The sequence below is a fragment of the Schistocerca piceifrons genome, chromosome 6, assembly GCF_021461385.2.
Source record: "Schistocerca piceifrons isolate TAMUIC-IGC-003096 chromosome 6, iqSchPice1.1, whole genome shotgun sequence".
Classification (NCBI taxonomy): domain Eukaryota; kingdom Metazoa; phylum Arthropoda; class Insecta; order Orthoptera; family Acrididae; genus Schistocerca; species Schistocerca piceifrons.
In genome coordinates, this window is record NC_060143.1 from 342,373,584 (window position 1) to 342,400,695 (window position 27,112).

Genomic DNA, 27,112 nt, shown 5'->3' on the forward strand with positions numbered 1-27,112 from the left:
TGCTATGGTATTTGCTGTTTTACAGCAGGTTTCTAATTTTTTTATATTATTGCCGTTCCCGGCGTGTAAGGCCTTAAGCCGTGATTGTGGTCATTTGCCTTAAAATTCTAATCTGGTATTTGTATTTTAGCAGTAAGCCTTAAAACCTTATTTACTGTCATTCCTGGCATCTGATGCCTTCTACTGTGTTTGTGGCGACTTACCTATAATATTTAAATTCCGATAAGTTGTAAATTGCAGCGAGTTCTTAAACAATTCTTCATTTATTGCCATTCTTGGCGTGTAAGGCCTTCTGCCCAGATCACAGTGGCTTTCTTTTAAAACATTATCTGCTACATCTGTATTTAATGGTGATTTGCTTAATTGTAACTCACTGAAAACACTATTATTTACAAAGTTGTTTATTGCTTTATTAATAACGTGTGATATTTTTATTTATTGTTGAGTCTGAAATTACTGGTTTAAAATAAATTGTGTGTAACTGTAAAAGGCAACCAATAGTTAGTGATTACGGCCCTGTCCACAATCGTAACCGAATCCTGCCTTCCCTTAACTACCAGGTTTCAAGCTTCTATCTTCCTTCCTTCGTTTTATGATTTCGAGTGGTAGTCTATTCCTTGCAGGCACGTTGGACAGTTGGTGTTGATACGCGAACGAATCGCGTAATTCATTCACGCATCAGTCGTGGACACGTTCAACACATCTCCTTCTGTAAGGGACGATCAAGAAGCTTACTTCCGGATGCCGTTCTGTCCAGAATCTGTATGCCAATCAAGTAAAATGGCCGTGTGTTGCAGCGTGAAGGAGTCCGAAATCGCCTGCTGCACATCACATCCTCGTCCGACAGGAATCATCGACACTTCAGGGCCTTTTCTAAGGAATCGAAGGTGCTGCGGTGTCTCCCACTTGGGGTGGCTTAACTTCCCCTTTACGACATCTGCGCTATGGGAATGTGCGTTACCTGAAACAGCAGCACCCATTGGCGCACCTTTCCACGACCGTGGTTTTCATAGACATGATGCCCCATATACGTACTTGATTCTCCGATGGACCTCTGCCGGTGCTTTCCCTTTGTCAGCCAAGGAAATGGTACCAGCACGCTGGTCCTGTCTGGACGCATTTGGTAACGTCACCATAGTTCACGTTTCCGTATTTACCGCTCACACGTCGGAAAGACACGAAGGCCACACTAATCCCTTACCAAAAAGTCGGTGCTTACACACCCGCATCGAAGACGATGCACATATTTTGCAGCAACGTCCTCAAACTGAAACTTTTTGATCGGCCCTTAGACCAGTCTCCGCATTGTTTAATCATATTCAAAAGTCAGATGTGTAGGCAATCAGATTATTTTACGTGCGTTTCTGTGAAAGTGAAATGGTTCGGTGTATGAGACCATATAAGGTTATGTGCAATAAACTGATGGCAGCGGCGGAGGAGCAAAGTTGTTAACGCGTCACTTTCGCGCACCGGTTCTAGCCTTGGGATGCGAACTCTGATAATCGAAATCTATGACGCAAGCTGCCGCCCACGCCATGACGCGAAAGGTGACCTGACGGACGTGCGCATTCCACTTCCAAGAAACCACTCGCACGAGATCCAAAAGTGCGAATGAAAATATTAGCAGAAGTCAACGAAGCTGCCTTGCTTATATCAATAGAAGTTACAACAAATGTTTCGTGCGTGCAAGTTCGCAATGATGTCCGCTTTTACAGGGGACCTACATCATAACGGCGAGGTAAACCATGGGTATGTAGAGTGGTCAGAAACAGCCTGAAAACGTTGTAAGGTTGTTGCAGGCTACACTATTTTGAGAAGTAGCTGTGACAAAACAAATTCCACACATTGCGTTGTTTGCGAGTTGTTTAGCGCTGAAATTGGCCATTCAGGACGCTGCGCGCGCAAATCCAAGCGGTACGTCAGATACTATTAGTGTCAGCTGTTCTCGTAGCGTAGATGACAGCGCACGAGACTGCTCAGCTTTTGGCTCTAGTTCTATCCCCACTATTGTCCCATGTGCCATTTTTGTATCACTCTCTTGTCGGATTTTAGGAAACCAAACGATGTACGCGTTTGGCGGCACCGTCTGCTGCCGGCCGCTTGGATTTACGCGCAACGGCCTAATCGGCTAAATTCAATGGTAATTCACTCGGAAACGGAGCATCGTATCGAGTTTGTTTCGTAACAATTATTTCTCAGCACAAGCTACCCTGCAACATCCCTATAAACTTTTCAGTCTGTTTCCGACCGCCCTGCATACTGCAAGTGGCAGAACCATCACAATATTTCCCCCAGCATGATACAGGTACATGTTTCAAGATCATCGATATATGTCGTGCAGGACTAATATAACGGGTAATTAGCTGCATTGAGTTCATCCTCCTGTACAACGTTTCTGCAGTCTTTCTTTGGTGTTGCACACGAAAGCTCTTCGCTGCATAACATCAACCTGTTTAGTTATTTTCTTGGCAGGTAATATAGCAAAATCTATAATTTGTTTCACATCCCAAAAAAAGCTCTGGCAGGGAGTAATTTATTAAATGTCAGCTATCTCAGAACGTGTGTTTTACTACATTGCTTGTGTGTGAAGTTCCTTGATGCCCCTTTTATCTTTCACACGCATCATACGCAATTGTGACAAACGGATGAAGCCTCGCATTTTTGAGCATGTTGTAATGATCGATGGATAACTGATGCGAAAGACTCTCCTTCCTTTTTCTTATGTCGTCAGTCTTCCGATTGATTCGATGCCGTTCTTCTTTTCAACGTATCCTGAACTAATCTCTGTATGCCAACGCCACACAATGTACGGTTTACATGATATTTTAGGTCTAATGCTCATTCCATTTCCTGCTTGTCTATTCTTGGACTGTTTAGGACCATCCCATCTTAATGGATTCGTTTTCCCTACGTTTTTCTAAAAAATAATTCACGTTTAACACCCCTTAGTAGCCCATTCTTTTCTCAAATTCACATATATTCCTGGAAATCATGGCATAATTCAAAGCCAGGAGAACTCTTGTCCTCAAAAATACTTACCCGCCTTTTCCCACTGTTTGATGTTTTGTGTCTCCTCATTTCCTTGATAATATAATCATTATACTTCCATTGTAGTTTACAGGTACAAATGCCAAGAATAAGGGGGAGTATAGGGGGTTACGATACTCCCTTCCGCCTTCCTCAGAGAATGTTTGACTGGTTTGTCGAAGGAAACAAGAAGTTTCCTGTCGTCAGCCACTATTTATTTCTACACCACCCTTCGGAGGTTTCAACTTCTGTCACCACGGGGATTTATGTGTATTAATGTGGCATGTACCTTTTGCGCTAAGACTTGGCACTGTCTAGAAGAGAGAAAAAGAAAACACTATTTCAATACATGGTTCATACTTCTGTGCAGGTTTTTCAGTGGTAGGATGAGCAAAAATATATACGCGAAAATAACATAAATAAATATCAAAATTCCTCAAGTGGTCATACGTTCGTATCTTTTCGTGTTACATCACATACACCATAACACTTCATAAACACTGCAGGGATGCTAGATGTTATCCTTGCGCCCTTCAGTGCTCTGAGAGTATAATGTTGTCTTTGATGTAGCACAACAGATAAAGAAACCTGTGACAACTCGAGGTTTTTTATTTTTATTTATTTTAGTCTCACATTGATATTTTCGCTCACCCTTTCATTCAGAGACTTCCACAAAACTATCAGACGTATACTGAAACAGTGACCGAGAGGGATGGCCCACTGGGTAGCACACTGTCCCATTATTCAGATTTAGGTTTCCGTGATTTTCCAAATTTGCTTAAGGAAAATACGTGTGTGGTTACTCTGAAACGGAATGGCCTATTTCTTTTCCCATCCTTTCGTAATTCGAGGTTGTTCTACGTCTCAAATGACTCTAATCTTCCTTCCCCCTTTTTTTTTACTAGGTAGTGCCACAGGTTATCTCATTGTTGGAACGCAACACAAACCTCTCATACTAATCCACATAAATCCACCTGATGATGGAGGTTTAAACGTACGAAACTTGTTTGGAATTAAACAGCGACTGGCAAGAGTAAACTTGTTTCATTCAATATCAGTAACACTCAAGGCAAAGCCTAACGAAAAATGTTCACATTAAAAGTTTCTGTATTTTATTGTATATTAATTTCCAGTTTTTCAGCTTATTTCCGAAGAAGAAAGTAGCATAAAACTAAGTCTTGAAACTTGGCAAGAGATTCTGAAACATATTACAGGAACTTCCTGAGGGCTAACTCGCATGTATGCGCTTGCGGCTTAACTGGCGGCAAAGAACTCTCCAGTCAGGAAAGGGCTCGCTTTTATGTTGACTGAACATGCTGTTAACAAGTAATCGCAATTCGCGAGGCTGCAATTAGATTAGACAAACTATAGCAGTGAGGCAAGACAGAAAGAGAAAGATATTTAAAATAAAATCAACTTCCTTAATGCAGGCGGAAAAGATTCGAAGACGCACCACTGCCGCGTTTACATGCTGATAGAGCCGTAGTCTGCAGACCTTCGTTAGGAATTGTAGCGCTAAGAGAAGCACTAACAATAGTGAGCGCACACTTCACTGGTACACCGTATAAATGATGAAGTTTGCCAATTTATAAAAGAGTCTTGCTCTTGTACAGGGTGGCCCACTGTGGCCGTTGTAGAAACGAATGGAGTAAGTGGAGGAGTTTTGTCGTGTCTAGAGCGTTGCGGCTGTCCAAAGCGACAGGTGTCGTGGAAGAGGGCGCCAGTTCCGTACTTCAGACTGAAGAACAATCTCCAGATGGACAAAACAATGAGTGAGAGGGGTAAACAAAGTGAAGCATAAGGGACTTGAAATGACACCGGAAAGCATCCGACGATTTCTTGCAGTCATCAACGATATCCACAGCGATCTATCCGTCGCCGCTTCAGAATGTTAGGAGTCCCTCATACGCCTTTGCGGAGGACTGTTGTGAGATGGGGTGGTTGCGGTTGTGGTCTGTGTACCCATTAGATGCAAAATTAAAGCACCCTCTGCAATTATGCGATTTTTTTTAAAAAGGTACTGAAACATGTCGCGCAACGGATAATGTCTTATGACAGGAGTAATCACACCAGAAAGTTTCTAGTCATGCATGAAATACACAGGTCAACCACCCCACGTCAACTCATTAGTTAATGGAGGCAACTACTGAATGAAAATGCATACTTTTAAAAGAATATTTCCAATAGTCAAGCGGAGAGAATATCAGAAAGTGCAAATGAAAAGTCAATAGGGACAAACAAACACCATTCAGAGATGCAAACAGCATCCTGCAAATCAGACTACTAATTGCGACTGACTCCGCAAAGTTAACAAATAGTGCGCTCCCTGAACTATTCCCCGGAAAAGCATTGTTGGCCGAATCGCATCAAATAAACTTCCAGTAGCTGGGTGCGTGCGCGCCGGCTGTGCGCTACAGTTAATAGCGTACTGGACACAACTTCGCGTGTGCGGCCCGAGAGGTGCTGCAAGCCCGTCGTTCGAGGAGGCAGGAGGCAGAGAGTGTGAAAAACAAAAATTCTAACTTCTCTCTCAGTTTTTGGAAAAATTCCAGGTCATCCAAGTCATCCAACCGTGACGGTAATGATTCCGAACGCCATCCGAGATTGCGACCACTGTCCCCAATGAAATTTAAAGATTTCGACAGAGCGCCAGCAAGAGTGAGACTTTTTGTTTATTTTGTGGGCAGAGGCTAACTCTCTTTGTAGCCACGTACCAGAGCTGCCGTTGAGATGCTGTGTTTTGTGGATCCCATGGAAAACTTCCAACTGTCGCTTTCTTTAAGTAAAGGAGACTTTCCTTCAAGTTAGCATTCCGCCTTTACACGAGCACTTTCAAGCCGCCCGGCGCGCACCTCCCATCGTGTCAACATGGCCAGCCTCAAGTCGATGGAATTTCAAGGGTGGAGGCGGCTTCTTCCCCGAGGACCAGTTAAAGATACTTGTTTATGGCTGTGGCGAAGGACGAATGCTTGCGTCCCTCCACCGTTTCTCTCTGCTAGGCTAGTGAGCCGAATATACGGAAAGATACAACTTCTCACAAATCAAAGTGAACAACTAATTCAGTTCCTAACCTGTCCGAAGGCAATACGTGGAATTACATATGCATTTATCAACTAGTAGTACGAATTATCAAATGAATATCTCAGTTACCCATTCATTACATTACTAGACCTGGGGAGTAGTATTAGACCAAAAAATATGAGTAAAATATGTAGGATTACAATACGTGAATAATTAAGCCACCTTACATTGTGAAACAGGATTTAAAATTTCATTCCTATGAACTCTAAATTCGTTAAAAATTACGGCCGAGAGATAAAGTTAGTAGGCGCAACTTCGACCCAACGTGACTGGACGGAGCTGATCAGAATGACGCATCTCTGACAAATCTTGTAATGTATGATGAGGCAAACTTTCATCTGAATTGGTCTGTTAATAAATACAACTTGCGATTCACTCAGATACAAAGCTGCATCTCATTCATGAAAAGGGCAGCTTCAACACAAAGGTCGTTTTGTGGTGTGCTATTCAACAGTCCATTGGAAGAATCGTTGGACCATATTGTTTTGAAGACAACAACGGCTGGACAGCTCGAGTTTAGAGTCGTTTGCGGCCACGATTTATTGTTTCTTCATTCCACAGCTGCAGAGACATTGCATTGTTACGCAATGTGGTTTCAGCACGATATGGCTACAGCCCAAACATCCCGCGATTCAACGTCTACAGTGAAGTGTAGCTTTCCAGATAGAATAAGCTCACGATTGGTTGATATCCCATGGGCGGCGTGATCACCTGATATCTCAGTCCTGATATTTTTTACGGGGTAACCTCAAGAACAAATACCGGAGGTCGCTGTAAACTTTACCTGGCTGAATTCCCGTGAGTTGTTTGAAAATTTTGTAAGCCAGGAGGAACTCAGGTCTCAAGAACAATGTTTTTTCAAGTGACTCAACAGTACTGACGAGTTGAAAGCCGCATTTCGGGAAGGGATAAACGCCAGTCCTTAAGAAATGATTGAGAACGTGATGAGGAGTTCCCGTGATCGTCTTCAACAAAGCATCGGCAATCATGGTAGCCAACTTTCTGATGTACTTTTTAAAAAATGAACTTATGTTTAACTTTTAGGTAACGACAGTTTATCTAGAACAGTCGTGTGTAAGGTGTATGGATGTGAGTATACGCTAAACCTCATAGTTGTTGTTGTTGTCTTCAGTCCTGAGACTGGTTTGATGCAGCTCTCCATGCTACTCTATCCTGTGCAAGCTTCTTCATCTCCCAGTACCTACTGCAACCTACATCCTTCTGAATCTGCTTAGTGTATTCATCTCTTGGTCTCCCTCTACGATTTTTACCCTCCATGCTGCCCTCCAATGCTAAATTTGTGATCCCTTGATGCCTCAAAACATGCCCTACCAACCGATCCCTTCTTCTAGTCAAGTTGTGCCACAAACTTCTCTTCTCCCCAGTCCTATTCAATACCTCCTCATTAGTTACGTGATCTACCCACCTTATCTTCAGCATTCTTCTGTAGCACCACATTTCGAAAGCTTCTATTCTCTTCTTGTCCAAACTAGTTATCGTCCATGTTTCACTTCCATACATGGCTACACTCCATACAAATACTTTCAGAAACGACTTCCTGACACTTAAATCTATACTCGATGTTAACAAATTTCTCTTCTTCAGAAACGATTTCCTTGCCATTGCCAGTCTACATTTTATATCCTCTCTACTTCGACCATCATCAGTTATTTTACTCCCTAAATAGCAAAACTCCTTTACTACTTTAAGTGTCTCATTTCCTAATCTAATTCCCTCAGCATCACCTGATTTAATTTGACTACATTCCATTATCCTCGTTTTGCTTTTGTTGATGTTCATCTTATATCCTCCTTTCAAGACACTGTCCATTCCGTTCAACTGCTCTTCCAAGTCCTTTGCTGTCTCTGACAGAATTACAATGTCATCGGTGAACCTCAAAGTTTTTACTTCTTCTCCATGAATTTTAATACCTACTCCGAATTTTTCTTTTGTTTCCTTTACTGCTTGCTCAATATACAGATTGAATAACATCGGGGAGAGGCTACAACCCTGTCTCACTCCTATCCCATCCACTGCTTCCCTTTCATCCCCCTCGACTCTTATAACTGCCATCTGGTTTCTGTACAAATTGTAAATAGCCTTTCGCTCCCTGTATTTTATACCTGCCACCTTCAGAATTTGAAATAGAGTATTCCGGTTAACATTGTCAAAAGCTTTCTCTAAGTCTACAAATGCTAGAAGCGTAGGTTTGCCTTTTCTTAATCTTTCTTCTAAGATAAGTCGTAAGGTTAGTATTGCCTCACGTGTTCCAACATTTCTACGGAATCCAAACTGATCATAGTATTCAAATGAAAATGCACGGCTTCCAGTTGGCCACCCGCTCTTTCTTAAATCAACTGCGTGGCACAGGACTTCTCAAATTTTTGGATAACTTATTTTCAAAAGACGAATTTCTCTAAATTACTATTTATTGGAAGCTTTGCTAAAGCGATGTACTGAGTACTGATGTCATGAATGATGTCACCTCCCCCCCCTCCCCCCTCCAGAATCGAACGATAGATCACATCTGCTCTGCACCCAGCTCAAAGCTCTGTAAACACACCTGGGCTCGTGTCCATATCGGCAAACGGCTGAAAAACAATGGCCTACTCAGATGTGTCCCAATTTCAGAGCTGGTATGGTTCGGGTATGGCGCAGATCCCACGAAGGCAGCGACCCAAGTTGTCAACAAGCCACTGTGCAAGGTGGTGGTGTGTCCAAAGTGTTTACATGGAATGGACTTTCCTCCGGTCCAACTGAACCGATTATTGAATGGAAATGGTTATGTTCGGCTACCTGGAGACCATTTGCAACCATTCATGGACTTGCTAGACAACGATGGAATTTTTGGGGATGACAGTGCGCCATGTAGTATAGCCACAGTTGTTCACGATTGGTATGAAGAACAATCTGTGCAATTCAATGATATGGCCACCCTGATTGCCCCATATGAATCCTATCGAACATTTATGAGACCTAATTGAGAGGTCAGTTGGCGCAAAAAATTCTGTACTGGCGACACTTTTGCAATTATGCGGTACTCCTAATTACCATTCACCACTCAGCCCACTTGGTATTCCCCCTAAAGCCGAACAGCATGCACAACTGCATTGGCTACCCTAGGACGCCCCCCTCTCCCCCGGCTCAAAATTCCTATTTCCGCCTCCCACTGGTGTAAGTGGTTAGCACACCTCACTAGTGAGCATGAGACCCATTTTCGAATCCTGGTCTTGGTACAAATTTTCATTCGTCTCTTTAGTCTCTACATATACATGACACATATTTGAGACTTGAGAAACTCTCTGGAAATGACTAGTTTTATTTGGAATTAAACAGGTGGTTACCATGTTTTGGCTCATTAGTGTTCATTTTCGCAGACAGATAGGTCGTTCGATGCGATAATTGTTCTGATGGCTGGACAGTTCCCATAATGAAACGAGGAGTTATCACAGAAGACCTCACGTTCGGGAAGCTGCTGCCGTCCAGAAATCTTTCCGTCCTTGCGGTACCTTCCGGTACAGTTCTTTTTAACCACCAGTCATGTCATAACGTGATGATCGCATTGTATGGACACCACTGTCGAAAGAAGAATACTAAGGGATTGTAGTCTGTAAATGAAGAAGTGTAGAGTGCATGGCCTGCCACCTAGTATTCACACGGGAAAGGTAATTGGAGTCAGGCATAGGCACAATAATCGCACAATAATTTAATTAGTCTTCTGACTGGCTTGATGCGGCCCGCCACGAATTCCTCTCCTGCGTCAACCTCTTCATCTCAGAGTAGCACTTACAACCTACGCCCTCAATTATTGGCTGGATGTTTTCCAATCTCTGTCTTACTCTACAGTTTTTGCCCTCTACACCTCCCTCTAGTACTATGGAAATCATTCCCTGATGTCTTAGCAGATGTCCTATCATCCTGTCCCTTCTCCTTGTAAGTGTTTTCCGCATATTCCTTTCCTCTCTGATTCTGCGCAGAATCTCCTCATTCCTTACCTTATCAGTCCACTTAATTTTCAACATTCGCCTGTAGTAGCAAAGTTCAAATGCTTCGATTCTCCCCCGTTCTGATTTTCCAACAGTACATGTTTCACTACCGTACAATGCTGTGCTACAGACGTACATTCTTAGAATTATTTTCCTCAAATTAAGGCATATGTTTAATACGAGTAGACTTCTCCTGGCCACGAATGCCTTTTTTGGCAGTGCTTTTTGCTTCGTCCGTCATTGGTTATTTTGCTGCCTAGGTAGCAGAAATACTCATTAGATTGTTCATTCCCTTCAGCTTATCATGCAATTCTTCTTCACTTTCACTCAGGATAGCAATGTTATCAGCGAATCATATCACTGATATCCATTCATCTCGAATTTTAATCCCACTCCTTTTACTTGCATCATTGCTTTTAAGCTGTACAGATTGAACAGCAGGAGGGAAAGACTACACCATATCTTACACCCTTTTTAATCCGAGCACTTCGTTCTTGGTCTTCCGCAGTTGTTATTCCCTCTTGGCTCTTGTACAGATTGTATATTACCCGTCCCTCCCTACAGCTTACCCCTATTTTTCTCAGAATTTCGAACATCTTGAACCATTTTACATTGTTGAACCTTTTTTCCAGGTCGACAAATCCTGCGAACGTGTCTTCATTTTTCTTTAGTCTTGCTTCCATTATCAACCGCAACGTCAGAATTGCCTCTCTGGTGGCTTTACCTTATCTAGAGCCAAACTGATCTGGCACATTCTCAATTTTCTTTCCTGCCTTCTGTACATTATTCTTGTCAGCAACTTGGCTGCATGTGTTGTTAGGCTGACTGTGAAATAATTCTCGCACTTGTCAGCTCTTGCAGTCTTCGGAATTGTGTGGATGATATTTTGCAGTAAGTCAGATGGTATGTCGCCATACTCATACATTCTACACACCAAGATGAATAGTCCCTTCTGCCTTATTTGATCTTGAGTCCTCCAGAGCGCTCTTAAATTCTCACTAATACTGCATCCCCTATCTCTTCTAAATCGAGCCCTGTTCCCTCTTCTTGACATCAGACAAATCTACCCTGCATTTAACAGAAAAATTCCCGTTTCACTCTTAATGTTACCACCCTTGATACCGAAGATTATTTTGACTTTCCTGTGTGCTGAGTCAGTCCTTCCGACAATCATTTCTTTTTACGATGTCTTCACATTTTTCATGCAGCCATTTCGTCTTAGCTTCGCTACACTTCCTATTTATTTCATTCCTCAGGGACTTGTATTTCTGTATTCCAGAATTTGCGTGAACATTTTTGTATTTCCTTTTTCCATCGAAGTATTTCTTCTATTTCCCAAGGTTTCTCCGCAGTTACCCTCTTTGTACCTATGTTTTTCTTTCCAACTTCTGTGACTGCCCTTTTTAGTCTTGTCCATTCCTCTTCAGCAGTACTGCCTAGTGAGCTATTCTTTATTTCTGTAACTATAGCCTTAAAGTATTTCGTCATCTCTTAGTACTTCTGTATCGCACTTCTTTGCGTATTGATTCTTCGCAACTAATCTCTTTAACGACAGCGTACTCTTCATCACTATTATATTGTGATCTGAGATCTGGTCCTGGCTATGCCTTACAATCCAGTACCTGATTTCGGAATCTCTGACTGACCATGACGTAATCTAATTGAAATCTTCCTGAATCACCCGGACTTTTCCAAGTACATCTTCTCCTCGTGTGCCGGCCGGAGTGGCCGTCCTGTTAAAGGCGCTACAGTCTGGAACCGAGCGCCCGCTACGGTCGCAGGTTCGAATCCTGCCTCGGGCATGGATGTGTGTGATGTCCTTAGGTTAGTTAGGTTTACTTAGTTCTAAGTTCTAGGCGACTGATGACCTCAGCAGTTGCGTCGCATAGTGCTCAGAGCCATTTGAACCATTTTTTTTCTCTTCGTGTGATTGTTGAGTAGAGTATTCGCTATTACCAGCTGAAATTTATTGCAGAACTCAATTCTTCTCTCGTGCCTTGATCCAAGCCCATATTCTCCTGTAACCTTTGCTTCTACTCCTTCCCCTACAGCTGCATTCCAGTCCCCCAAGACTATTAGATTTTTATCTTCTTTAAAGTACTGTGTCACTGCTTATGCTATCGTTGCCACAGTGAGATACATCTCTGTATGTGATGGAACATTGAATCCTTGAAGGAATTTGAAAATCTGAGGTCCACTCATTACAGCGTGTGTCCCTGCTAAGAGTCGTCAGGCGCATTTTCTGTGGTGTTTCAGCAGATATTTGCAATTTCGTTTTTGTAATGTGTAGCTGGAGTCAGCCCAAAGCAAACACTGCTCATCATGTCTTTCGTGCGGCACCCACTGTCTTCCCGTTGCAAATAAAATGATTTTACAGTGGAATTTTAGGTGTCCATTCAATAGAGTGAAACCAAATTAGTCTACTGCGTTATTCGTTTCCTTTACCAGCAACAGTAAGAGATGAAGAATAACCAGTACTCCAACACCGCCCTGGGTCGCACAGACTGCCACCGTCGTGCATTGTTCAGTCGCACTGGAGTAGTGGTTGTTCTTCCTGTTTTACTGCTCCTGTTAATACAAAAAAGGAACGTCGCGCTGAACTAGTATGGGACCGCTCTATGGAATGGGCTCGTAAAATTTCGCATTAAAAACCATTTTATTTGTAACGGGAAACAAACCCACGCTTTCCGTCTACACTCGGTGTCGCATGAAAGACGTGATCAGCTGAAATCTTTTGGAATCACTCCAGCTACTCACTTGCGGGCTTTCAAATATAGAAATGGTGGCGCTCAACTACGTACCCTGAGACTCATAGTTGAAGTATTAAAAGTTTTGGCTGGTTTCGTTGTCTAGGGGCTGGAATACGTAGTTGCCGCAATACATGCCAAATACTGCCGAGTGTAGAATATACAATATGAATACACACATTAATTGAATGGTCGAAGCTTCCTATCACTCGGCAATCGCGAATTTTGAATGTAACATCGAAATTTATAAATGAAAGAATGCAATTAAATAAAATCTACGGGTACTATTTTAACGACTTTAAATTATGAGTACTATAGCAGAAGTACTTTTAAGAATGCCATTTATTACTGTAAAACACCTATTGGTATCGATGGTCCAGCTATTAAATACCGGGTGATCAAAAAGTCAGTATAAATTTGAAAACTGAATAAATCACGGAATAATGTAGATAGAGGGGTACAAATTGACACACATGCTTGGAATGACATGGGGTTTTATTAGAATCAAAAAAATACAAAAGTTCAAGTAATGTCTGACAGATGGCGCTTCATCTGCTCAGAATAGCAATAATTAGCATAACAAAGTAAGACAAAGCAAAGATGATGGTCTTTACAGGAAATGCTCAAGATGTTCACCATCATTCCTCAGTAATAGCTGTAGTCGAGGACTAATGTTGTCAACAGCACTGTAAAGCATGTCTGGAGTTATTGTGAGGCATTGCCGTCGGATGTTGTCTTTCAGCATCCCTAGAGATGTCGGTCGATCACGATACACTTGCGACTTCAGGTAACCCCAAAGCCAATAATCGCACGAACTGAGGTCTGGGGACGTGGGAGGGAAAGCATGACGATTGACATGAACAGTCACTGACGTTTTGCTGTCCAGCGCCATCTGTCGGACATTTTGTGAACTTTGTTTTTTTTTGTTCTAATAAAACCCCACGTCATTCCAAGCATGTGTGTCAATTTTTATCTCTCTATCTACATTATGCCGTGATTTATTCAGTTTTCAAATTTATACTGACTTTTTGATCACTCGGTAAAATATAAGTCGAGTAACAGGGAAACGACGGCCGCGGTGGTCTAGCGGTTCTCGGCGCTCAGTCTGGAACCGCGCGACTGCTACGGTCGCAGATTCGAATCCTGCCTCGGGCATGGATGTGTGTGATGTCCTTAGGTTGGTTCGGTTTAAGTAGTTCTACGTTCTAGGGGACTGATGACCACAGATGTTAAGTCCCATAGTGCTCAGAGCCATTTTAACAGGGAAACAATAGATTCCTACTTCACGTAATTAGTTGTGAGAAACAACATAGCTCGCGGGATCTTCACTTCTGAACGCATACTACGTCTTCACTGCAGAAGCCACAGAAATCTCACAAGTGCACAAGTCGGCACTACGAAATATTTCCATCTCTCGCGATCACGCGCAAACTGCTCAACACTCTCCAAGTATTTCCTGCGGCCGTCCTTCGCGCCTTCCCGTCAAGCACTCCCGTGTCCCGTGCGACCCGCTGCTCCTCCACCGCTTTTACCCAGTCTCTCCACTGACTTCGGTAGTCGCCTACCGTTGCAACAAGTGCTATGATTGGCTAGAGCGCTCCGGCCAAGTCTCCAAGCCAATGTACACTCCCAAACATATTGAAACACATACAAAATACTGGATTTACATTTAAATATCTTGAAATTAAATAAATGTTCCTATAGCTGGACCATAAACACTCTAACATACATTATTAAATACATAAACAAATCAAATAAACATTTATCAAAGGAATAGAAACAAAAGTAGGCCAGTAGCCTAATGTCTCTGTGCTTTCTAAAACACAGTTAATATTTGACCTATTTCACATGAATAGTATATATCGCATATAAACAAAGACATTGACGAATAAATATATTTATAAGCATGCTGCTACCTTTTCTTCGTGTAACTGTGTACTACTTCTGGCCTGACGCAGTCAACAGTAATCGTCCACTTTGATCTCCAATAACTCATGACTATTCAAGTTACATGCCTGTAATTCATAGTAATTTAGGTTTACCCTAATAGCTTTCTAAAGACACGTCGATCGACAGAATCGGATGAACTGTTTAGATTTTTGGAATTCATTGCTCGGTGTTACTTGTATAATTTACAGTCAGATACTAAGTTTTAAACTAATAAAGATATTGAAAATCTGATTACACCATCAGAATCGTCGTGCAAATAATGGTAATGTACATGTTTCTTTTGAAGGTATCATGATTCCTCTGTCTATTATTAATTTCTACACGAACTGTGAAATGTCTGCCATTATGGTTTCACAAAGTCTGCCATCTTGGGCACTTCCTGCATACAACTCTCCTTCATCAACACAAAGCCCATTCCTCGACACAGCATCAACATGGAATTCCCAGCCAAGCGGTCGGTCTGGACCACGCGCTCTGGCTACTCCTCTTGCTCCGGCTAATGTTCGGCACCACGCAGTTGCTGATGAGCCGCTGACGATCCCCGCATTGCCGAGCGGCTCGTGCGGCCACGCCAACTCTGAACTTAGGACATTTGCAAGGCGCCATAACTCGTCCGCTGCCTAACACACTGAAAACATGAAAGTGCAAACATCTGCCGAAATATCAGAGAAAATGAGCCCGACGGCTCGTAGGAGGGACATCCTATATGTTCCTAGCTCGTTATTCCTTTAGCTATAGCTACAGTACTACCTCTTGTGGTCTCGAGAAGCAGAAAAAACGCGTTCAGTGTACTGGATGAGTGGGTTGTTACTTTGTCGTAACCTCCTCTCCAGTCTCTCACCCGCTCTAATACACAGGCCACGTCAAAATGTTATGGAAAAGTGTGGAAATAAATTGAGTGCAGTTACGGGGCACCATCGTCCCTACTGGACGTGGCAACAATGACTTGACATCCGCAAGTGATAATACAGCTTTGAAGTAGTCGATAATGTTCTTCAATGGAGAGAAAAGAAACACAAATAGAAAAGTAAAATAATGGAGACATAAATTACAAGCTGTTGTTGCCAGGACACAAAAAGCAAGCTTGTCTCAATAGATATTATTGATTAAGTTTACAGTAAAAGAAACAAACAATTACTGGTAGTGTTTGACCTGTCAGTTCCAGCCTTGTAGTAATCCTGATACTAGTCTACAGTCAACTGACGCGGACATGTGAAGATGCCTTACTGCATGAACATTTTTAAAAGATGTGCGTATCCTGTCAAACCACGTCCTTGTCAGACTCTTCTGTTTCAGAAGCTACAGCATTGTAACAGCCTCAGAGAAAGAACAGCAGGGTTGGTAGGCCTGCCCATAGACGTTTCTCTTAATCCATTCACATCAAATGACAAGCTGCACTCTCAGAGGAAAAATAAATGAAAGTACATGGCAGTGTAAAAAACATGGTGTTGCTCTACATTTATTTAGTCCTCCACTGTACGCAACAGTCATAACAGCCGGTATACAAAACAACGATACTAGCTAATATGTATTAAAAATGATTTCACAGCAACCAGTTGACGTAGTTATCCAACGCCCTTGCAATCCTGGGTACAGCGGTTCCCATCTGTTGATCGAAGTTAATCACCAGATGACGTGACCAACACTTCGATGGGTAACCGTCTAGGTCTGCCGTGCCCTCTTAGCAAAGGGTGCTAACTTGAGGAGCTTTTTGATTGAGAAGTAGCGACAGCGGGCGGCAGACCGATGGGCTGACCCCATGCCCCTCCATATCGGCACTCGATGATTCTTTTGGGCTGAGGTTGATACGATTGTCGGTCGGTACCGGTAGGCCTTCCTAGGCCTGTTCGGATAGTGTAATGTATCTAAATACGATGTCATTGGGCCAGTATAAGAGTACTCCCTGATTCAGACTGAGGTGACGAAAGTCATGGGATACTTCCTAATAACATGTCGGACCTCCTTTAGCCCAGCGTCATGAAGAAGCTCGACGTGGCATGGACTAAGCAATCGTTGGAAGTCCCCTGTAGAAATATAGAGCTATACTGCCTCTATAGCCGTCCATAACTGTTGTCGGTGCAGGATTTTGTGTCTCACAAATGTTCGATGGGATTCACGTCGGGCGATCTGGGTGGTCAAACAATTCGCTCGAATTATCCACAATGTCCTGCAAACCAACCGCGAACAACTGTGGCCCGGTGTCATGGCGCCTTGTCATCCATTAAAATTCCATCGTTATTTGGGACCTTGAAGTCCACGAAAGGCTGAAAATAGTCTCAAAGTAGCCGAACATAACAGAGGGCCCATTCCATTGCATGCAAACACAGTCCAACCCATTATGGAGCTACCACAAGGTTGCGCAGTGCCTTGTTGATAACCTTGGTCCATGGCTTCGTAGGGTCTGCATCATACTCATACTCTACCAACTGCATTGGGACTCATCTGACCAGGTCAAGATTTTCGAGTCGTCTGTGGTCCAACCGATATGGTCACGAGCTCAGATGCGTCGCTGCAACCGATGTCGTGATGTTAGCAAAAGCACTCGGGACGCACTTCTGATGCCGTAGCCCATTAACGCCACATTTCGCCGCACTGTCCTAACGGATACATTCATCGTACGCCCCACACTGATTTCGGCGGTTATTTCACGCAGTGTTACCTCTCTGCCCTCGGTTGTTCAGTAAAGGCCGTCGGCCTCTGTATTGTCCTTGGTGAGAGGTAATTTTCTCTGCCTCGTGATGTCTGGGTGTTGTGTGATGTCCTTAGATTAGTTAGGTTTAAGTAGTTCTAAGTTCTAGGGGACTGATGACCATAGATGTTAAGTCCCATAGTGCTCGGAGCCATTTGAACAATTTTTGAGAGGTAATGCCTAAAATTTGTTATTCTCGGCACCCTGTTGATACCGTGGATCTCGCAATATTGAATTCCCTAACGATTTCCAAAATGAAACGTCCCATAGTTCTAGCTCCATCTACTATTCCGTGTTCAGAGACTGCCGATCCCGGTCGTGCGGCCATAATCACGTCGGATACCTTTTCACATGACTCACATGAGTACAGATGACACTGCCCTTTTTTATCTTGTGTACGTGATACTACCACCATCTGGATATGTGCATATCGCTTCCCATGAGTTTTCAGTGTGTACCTTCGTTCAACGTGGTATTTATGTCGTTACTGTCATGCACGACGTTCCCTTGCAGCTGCTCTCTACAATATATTGTGGAGCTGTTCGTTACCACTTTGAAATATCGTGTATATTATTCTTCTTTTCCATAGTTTTTACCCGTCTAGTACGGGGTGCGGTTTTTCCGGGGTTTGGAAAATTCTATTTTTATTATGGAACTTTTGTGGTAAGATTCCCTTTCTGACGCTAAAGTCGTCAGGCAAACAAAGTGAGTGAAGTCGAGTGAACGTTGTGTCACTGCATTTAACTGTTAAGTGTTTCGTATTCTCTGAGACGGAATTTGGAAATTAGCCTAGTATTTGCCCAAAAGAACTGACTAAAACCATGCGTGGACCGGTGTACCAAACCATCGTCGTTAATTTGCCTCGCGGATTCGAGCTCGGTCTGGCTCAATTCCCTGTCTCGAAAGTTAGTGCACTGTGCTTTGCACTAAACGAGCTGGTCTATTTCGAAACATCCTTATGTACGACAGAAATAGTGTAATGGCACATCACTTTTGTGTGTAGAAAATGGACGTCATCTGTATGTGCTGCCCTTCTTGTGATGTGACATAAAAGCTTAAAGAGCACTTAATAGAAAAGAATACTTATCTGTCGATTGTGGTTTTTAGTTCGTTGCGTATAGCTAGCTAAAAGTGTCTATAATGACAGGTGGCTATATTACAGTTTAAGTGCAGCTATTCTTATAGGTCCAGTGTGTGCTGTATTTATCATATGGCAGCGAAATTTGGTAGATATGCTTCATGCTGAAAAAAAAAAGTTTAAATTTTGGCCACCAGGTGCCAATCTGGTGCTGTGAATGCAAGAAAGTCGTATAGAGATGTTTCCAAATGTAATGAATTAGGAGCGGGACGTCGGCAGAAAAGGTCAACAAATGTGAAATGTATAATGTTGATGTTATTATTAACCACTACAAGCAGTTTGTTCAATATGAGCACCGCAAAAGTCAGCAAAATGCTGTATAGCTCCAGGTTTGTACCTGTGGCCAAAATTGGAGCAATTTTTTTCCATTGTAAATCGGCTCTGCAGTAGCATATGTACCAAATTTCGTTGACATACGATAAGTACAGCGCGCACTGGATCTATGATAGTAGCTGCACGTTCGTCACAACCACCCGGTACATACGTTAAAATATGTAACATATTTCTATTTAGAGTGACGCTGGAGCTCCCAGTAGTCAACACATGATGATTGTTCCAGGCTGATAATCGGCCAGATATCTCCGTTGTCTTCAGTCCCTATTCTTGTGATTTCCGTCGGTTGGCTGTTGCTATTTTATATTCCTTGTGCTCCTTTCGAGTACCTTTCCTTTAAAACATTCCCTAACTCGCTGAGAAAATTCTTTCATCTGCCTTGGAGAAGTGCTTCTGCTCCACTAATCTCTCAGCGGGAGTTGTGAGGTAACTTTCTAAATGTCATTTATTCAGCTTAGCAACGACAAAACTGTCACGTAATATACATTTCATGAACACTTCTGCCCCTCGCGCAAAGTTCTGCCATCTAGTTAGTCTCTTTCCCTTTAAGATGAGCTGAAAGGCATTAACTCTCCGATGTCTCACACAGAACCACACAGGAAGGAAAAATAAACATTACGTCAAGCGTAAAAGCTCTTTCAACTTGTTAGGAGTGAGGGTGGGATGTAAATCGACCGGGGAGGCGAAAGAATACCTGTGGAATATAGAACGAATTTCAACAGGTATGTTGCTCCCCTTAATACTTGGTATAAAATAAAACAGGTCGGCATGAACCTGCGCATTCTGGCTAGGTATCATCGCAGTAATACGTTCTCTGCTACCAGCAGGTACCACAGTCGTGCATTACGAGAAATGTACGGAACCGCGGAAACAATATTTCCTCTCCACGTTTCGTTAGCAAAGTGAAGAAATCTTGTATTTGTTAACCGCTGGCGCTTGTCCAGCTCGTCCACGTCTATTTCTGTCACTAATAGAGAAAAGCAGCCGCCGAGATTAAAAGAAGACAGCACACGATGAAAGTTTTACAATGTGGTAAAAGCTAATGGCGCAGACCTGTAGACTAACAGGTTTTTTTGATTTGGACAGTCACCACTTTTTACGAGGAACTACTGCTGATGACCTAGATGAAAACGAATGAAAGATACATTTAGAATAGAAAATTATTACAGAAACATCAGCAGACAAATGTTACTTCTTACCTGCTGTAAAAGTAAAAAATTGTCAAAAGAAAGTGTGTGTGTGTGTGTGTGTGTGATTTAGAACGCTGCAACTATGGAGTTACCATTATACTTACTAAACTAGAGGCGAATGAGGTTAAAATATGTGCAAGATTAAAAGGTATGATATCCGATGTTGCTTAAAGCAGCACCCATCCTTCTCAATCTCAATCGCGTCAACTCGCACTTTTGCACATCTACACAATCTGTAAAATCCTGTAAATTCAGCCAAATGTTCGAAGATTTTTTTCTTTTTTCTAGTACTGAGTAATACACGAAGGATTATAAAATGGCGACATACGAATGGTTGGCTGGCTCCCTTTTAAGAAGGCACGGATAAATTAGCGACCCTGACGGTACGTTAAAAGCTTTTACCCTAATATTTTAGGGAGCGGGTTGGACATTTCACAGAACCTTAAAATTTGCACCATTCAAAACAATTGGCGCAGCTTGAACAACAGTGTTTCATGCAATATATATATGTTGATAAAAAGGAAGACTGAGAAAGATTTGTGCACTAGAATCATTTACTACGATACCAGATTTTCGTCAAACGTTTTCGGGAACCGCCGACATCTAATGAAGAAAAAAAAAAAGAAAAAAAGATCGTATTTCGAATCATAAAGCTATTTAACTCCTAATAGTTTTTCATATATTGGAGGAACGACAAAAAACCGATTTCCCCTCCCGAGGGAAGGCTGTATAATTAGTAAATTAATGAAAGTAAAATCAAGTAAGAAATTATGCTTTAGACACATTATTGTCCCAAATGACATCATCAAAAAGTTTAATTTGCAGAGAAGTCTATTAAAACGCGGCTCACACAGCAGAACTATCACCATACCACACATTTATTTTTATGTCATGTTCGGGGAAGGAACAGTTCTTATTACAACGATTTGTTTTCACGTCTTTTTGAAACAAACTGATGATGCTTCGTCTCTGTACTTTTCTTCATGGATAAGTGAATGCAAACAGAAACTAAGGTAGTATGAAATTCGGTACAGTCACCAGGAATCACAAAAAATTGTTTTCGTTTTCAGCGAAACTTTTTTACCTATTGGGAGAACAGTTGAAAGTATTGATGTACAAAAAATTTAGATAATGATATATGGGTTAATTTTGAGACGACAATATTTCTTACGCAACTTGTAGAACCTTAAAGCCAGTATATTAATTAAATGTTCTGATAGTCCCTTCGAACTTGAGACATGGCAAGTTATTACTGTAAACATCCTGTTTAATGTAAAAGAAAAAGGCTTATACTGCCATTCAGTTAAACATTACTCCAGAAACACTAATTATGCAAATGTCATGAACGTATTTGACGTAAAAGTCAACTGATCAGTGTGAAGAATTGACAGAAATATTTAAAAAAATACCTTACAAGAATCTAGCACCCATTCTGACAGATATTATTGTATATTTACACGTGAAACACTCGAATCCCTTCAGTGCATTCCTTATATGACGTTCTACAGACTACAAAATTTTATTTTATCCATGAGTGTATGTGAGACTGTGGCTATACTCAGCTTCAAAGCTAAAAAAGTAGGCTAGCGCACCCACAATGCAAAAACTCTAATTTGTCGTATTTCGAAGGTACATGCATTCCTCATCAGAAATATCTACACACTAGAATCTTCATCACATTTGAATCATTTACGAATGTTCATGCGTGCAGCCCCTGATGGCTGTGTTATTGTATGAAGATAAAAACATACACAAATACAAATAAAAATTTCGTGATCACTTCCGTTATAACTAGATCCTCTTCTGAGCTCCGTTTTAAAAAGTGAACAGGGTTACAGCTAAAGCAACCAAGAAGCTTTTATTTACTTTTGTTTGTGTGTTTAACCATTTTATATTTATTCAGTGCTGACACCGCTGTGAAGACTTTGCATGTATTAACATACGTAAATCCTTTGCATGGAGTGTAGTTTATTTTGTGGGCATATTTTCTAAACACGATAGATTAGTGCTTTTATATTATGAGTGTTTCAGCCTACACTTCAGATTTCATTTGGATAAACGACTGAGATCATAGAAGAACATCTAGGACAGGACTAAAAGTAGTAACAGTTTAGTACCTGCAAGGAGGAGTACTTGCATTGGTCGCAGCCAGCCAGAGAGCCTCAGGGCCCACTCGTCGCTCACCGGTCACCGCCGCCGCTGCAGTCCGTCATGCCGTCACTGGACTCGAACTCGGTACCGGAGAAAGAGCGGTCACGATCCGCTCAGCGTCGCAAACTAACACTGTCTGTATCCGGAGCGCGCGACCACACTTAACACTGGGGAGGCGACCTGAAGCGACTCGGTGGCAGAGTCGCGAACTGCCGGCGACGGAAATAACCGGTGCAGCGGTGCGGCGGAGTTGGCGGCGCTGCGGCAGGTGCGCGCTGGCGGGTGCTCACTGGCCGGCGTGCGCACACCGAGTGCCGGCGCACAGGCCCGCCGGGCACGCGACCGGTGCGCCGCGCAGGCCTGCCAACCTCGCGCCGCCGCCGGCGCGCGGTCGCGCCAACCGGCATTTCGCGAGCAGCGCCTACTTGTCTTTCGAGCGGCCCACGCTACTAGGTCACAGCCCGTGGCAGTTGCAACCGTCTGCTCGATCCTTGTTCTGATACCTACGTCTACACCTTTAAGGGGGGTAGGACGTCAAACGGGCCGACTTGCTGCAGGAGAGGCACCACAGGACATTTTAATTTCTACTGTCTATACTTTTAGAAATAAATTCATAAAACTTTGTCACCATGACCAGGAAGGATTGAGGACTCACACTCATCGCAGTGGAAGTTCAAGAACGTAGCAAAATACCTTTTTTACATGTGAAATTTCACCATTTTTTCCCTTATTACTGGCTGCAATTGTTGCTATAGGCACAGTTTTCTTCCTAAGTAAGAGAGATTCTTCGATGAATTTTTCATAGCATGCAAACAGTAGTTACAGGTGTATGAAACTCTAGAATTTTCCAAATCTATTAAAAAACTGTGGAAAAATTGAGATAATTAACTATAAAACTTCAGTTTTTTCTAAACATGAAGTTTAAAATGCAACAGTTCATTCATTTTTTTATAAATTAAATAACCTCTAGAGTTTCATACACCTGTAACTATGGTTTGTATGCTGTGCAAAAGTCATCGAAGAATCTCTCTTCTGTAACTATGGTTTGTATGCTGTGCAAAAGTCATCGAAGAATTTCTCTTACTTAGAAAGGAAAGTGTAGTTATAGCAACAAATGCAGCCAGCAGTAAGTGAAAAAATGATGAAATTTCACATGTAAAAAAAATGTGTTTTGTTACGTTTTTGAGCTTCCACTGCTGTGAGAATAAATCCTGAATCCTTCCTGGTCATGCTGTTAAAGTTTTATGAATTTATTTGTAAAAGTATAGACAGTGGAAATTAAAATGTCCTGTGGTGCCTCTCCTGCTCCAAGTCGGCCTGTTTGACGTCCTACTCCTCTTAATCTGTAAATCACGCTACAGTGTGTGGTGGAGGGTACTTCTGGTCCTCTATCATTCCCCTCCTTTCCTGTTCCATTCGTATGGGACGAATGACTGTCGGTAAGCCTCCAAATGGGTTCCAGTTCAAAGATTTTCTCGTTGTAGTGATTTCGTGAGATTTTTATGGAAGGAAGTATAGTACACTGCGGTTGACTGAAAAGGAGTGGGAATTCTTTTCTGATGATAAATTCTTCGGTTACGCCATAGACATCTGATATGTACTACAGTATTTTCTATTGCAAGTATTTTTGAAAGGTGTGAAGATCAAATGAATAAAAAATCTCTTTGTAGGCTTCGCTTATATTCTTTGGTTCAAATGGCTCTGAGCACTACGGGACTCAACTGCTGAGGTCATTAGTCCCCTAGAACTTAGAACTAGTTAAACCTAACTAACCTAAGGACATCACAAACATCCATGCCCGAGGCAGGATTCGAACCTGCGACCGTAGCGGTCTTGCGGTTCCAGACTGCAGCGCCTTTAACCGCACGGCCACTTCGGCCGGCTCTTATATTCTTTACCGAAGTTAAAATTACATTATTAAGATTATTGTACATTAATGTACAGTATACTGTACTTAATAGTTTGTAGCATAGCACAAAACTGCACCCACTCGAATGCACCATTGCTGGATGTGTAGCTTTGTTTAGACTGGTAGGAATAGTGGTTCCCAACGATTCTTAGACTGAGTACTACCAGACATTTGTTAGTACCCTGGCTCTCCCCTCTCCATCCCCCTGCCATCTGTTGCCCCTCCCCCTCCCCTACATTGCCACCAACTGTATCAACTAAATTGTAGAAGGAAAGACATTTCTTGGAAGAATTTTGTTTTTAAAATGATGAAAGATGAATGATATTTTGTGTGTGTGTGTGTGTGTGTGTGTGTGTGTGTGTGTGTGTGTGTGTGTGTGTTTGCGTTTGTGCGTGTCCGTTATATCGAATGGTGAAGAAATTCGTGAAGCATCACAAGTCCTACCCACAATTCCTTCTTTAAAAAAGAAGCTAACTATCCACAGCGAGGGTACACACTTGTTACAAAACATGCTTCCCGTGCATTACTCCTCTCGTTTGCGGCACTTGCGTGATCTGCGCACAGCACCCCTATTTAAAGTCAAGTAAGTTCAGATGTGCATTATACTTACTGTTCGTAAATCAATTAACTGTTGCACTCCTTCCTTCCGAACAGGCAGAAATTGGACGACTACAGGTGTTAATGCTTTGCGTCGAACCACTCTAATAATAATAATAATAATGATAATAACTGTATACAGCACTGTAGTAACCCTTAAGTAGCTACTGCTTTGTCGTGCTGTCAATTAATTCATTTATCTGTTTTGAAGCGAGTAATGAAGCAATTTCTGAACTACTGCAGGTACCAACTACAACTTGATGAAGACATTTTGTTCAGATATTTAACAATGGCTACGTATATGTCTCACTTTTACCGCCAATGATTTACGGAACAAAGCACAACAGATATTTGTAATGGGTGGATAATGCGAGGCATCTGTGACCTAAACCACATTAATGCTACTAACTGAGAAAAGTAATTATTGATAACTTAAATAATCGATATAAGGGTCTTACAAAACTACGATAATGCTAAGGATCTTTTGAAAATAATTTAGTATCGATACTGAAACAGAATCGAAATGTTTAGTTTTTACTCCTTAGAAAATTTCATTTTGCTCCTCACGGGTAATTACCCCCATGCTGGGATCTACTGGCTAAGACGGTGGGTGCGGAAGCAACCTAAGGTCAGGCGTTCACTTCTCCCTGGTAACGGCAGCCCGCCCACTCATGTCTCGAATTATTTCCGTGATTACATATTTCCTTTTTATTTGCGATTTTCGGTCATCATAGATCAGATGGAGCTCAGTAAGCCTGTCTGTGTGCCTCCTGTTTTGAATCTGGGACAATGTCGGTGCTGGGTTGAGAGGTGAACAGTGTTTGCAGCATTCATTTTAGGGTACAACCATGCCCCGCCGACAGTTAGGTAGTCGTGCTGAACAACACCAGTCATTTCGTTACGGTGCTCGCTTATTTCCAAGTCCGCATCGATCTTAGTTCTGAGTTTTCACTGAGACGGTGCTTTGGCGTTAGGCGGTTGTTTCCGTGTGTGATCGCTGGAGGCGTGTGTTTCCGTGTGTGATCGCTGGAGGCGTGTGAGGAGGAAAGGGGTGGCTGCCTTGACGTGGAGTAAGTTCGGCTCGGCTGGGGTTGTTTACGTCTGGACGCCGAGTGGGGCCCGATGGGAAGACCGGACCGTGATTTTACGGTTAATAGTGTGGACAGCGGCGTGGTGTGCCGTTTAACTTTATTCGCAAGGGGAGCAAAATCTCGCCTGTTTTAGTTTGTCGAGCCTGAGTTTGAAATACCTTCTATGTGCGGCGGGATGTCATTTCGTCCTCCTGTCTCTCCGTCGCTGGGATTGCTATCCTCGTTTACCGTCCCATGGATGTATATCGATTGGGTACGCTGCTCTCCGTACTCTACCAGACGCTGGTGATGGAAGTGCGTGGTTCAGCGGCACGTTAATCTGGGTGCTTTATGTTTGATCTTCAAGTGCATAGTCTTCGAGTGGCCCTCCTTAGAGTTTGCCTTGCGCAGTTAGATTGGAGTTTATTTTGTCTTGTGGTGCTTCCGCTCTCCGTTAACGAAGGTTAAGCTTGATTCGGCACTCCGTACGACGCCTGGCACCTCAGCAGGAGGGTCGGAGGCACCTTCGCGACTAAACGGAAGCCTTTGGACTGGGAAGTCTTGTGTTTTGCATATTGTTCGTAAATTGTTGTTTTGGTATTAAGTTGGCTGACGTTTCTTATGGATTTCCCGGCATTTGGTCTGTTGTCCGGCCCGGGACACTTATTACTGTGACATGTGTGTTTCATTAGTGTGAATTTGTTGTCATACACTGATAAGTCAAACAGTATGACCGCCTACTGAAAAGTGTGGTGGTCCAGTTCTGGAATTCAATTTAGCAGTGATTCTGCGTACCACGGATTCTAAAAGTACTTGATAGGTTTCCAGAGGTTTGTAGCACCAGATGCCTACGCGCAGGTCACACACTTTCCATAATTTTCGGGCGGATGGTTTGTGAGCGCAGAGCTGGCGCCTGATAGCAACGCTGTTGGGTCTCATCGGATTCGGATAAGCCAATTTTGATGGTCAAGACATCAACGCGAGTTCACTTTAACGTTCCTCAAACCATTGCAGCACGATTCTGGCACCGACAGTTATCATGCAGGAAAATAGAATCGCTGTTGAGGAAGACATCAAGGGGTTACAGGTGGTCCCTAATAATGTTCTGGAAGTCCACAGATGTCATATTAACTTCGATTACTACCACATATCTTGTGGAAGCCCAAGTGAAGGCCCCCTCACATAACATAATCCTGCTCACACCCACCTGTGTCCATGGCATGCAGCGTGTTCCGAGCAACCAT

General features: G+C 42.6%; 1 protein-coding gene across 2 annotated transcripts in view; it reads right to left on the reverse strand.

Annotated features, from left to right (window-relative positions):
- LOC124802887 (NACHT domain- and WD repeat-containing protein 1) overlaps positions 1-22,584 on the reverse strand; it is a 598,844-nt gene extending 576,260 nt beyond the window's left edge. The window contains exon 1 of one of the 2 annotated variants that reach the window (XM_047263936.1): positions 22,279-22,584. The gene's annotated coding sequence lies outside the window, so the exon portion shown is untranslated. Of the gene's footprint in view, positions 1-22,258 lie in introns of both variants that reach the window. The other variant, XM_047263935.1, reaches the window with a different exon arrangement.
- Positions 22,585-27,112: the final 4,528 nt, after the last annotated feature.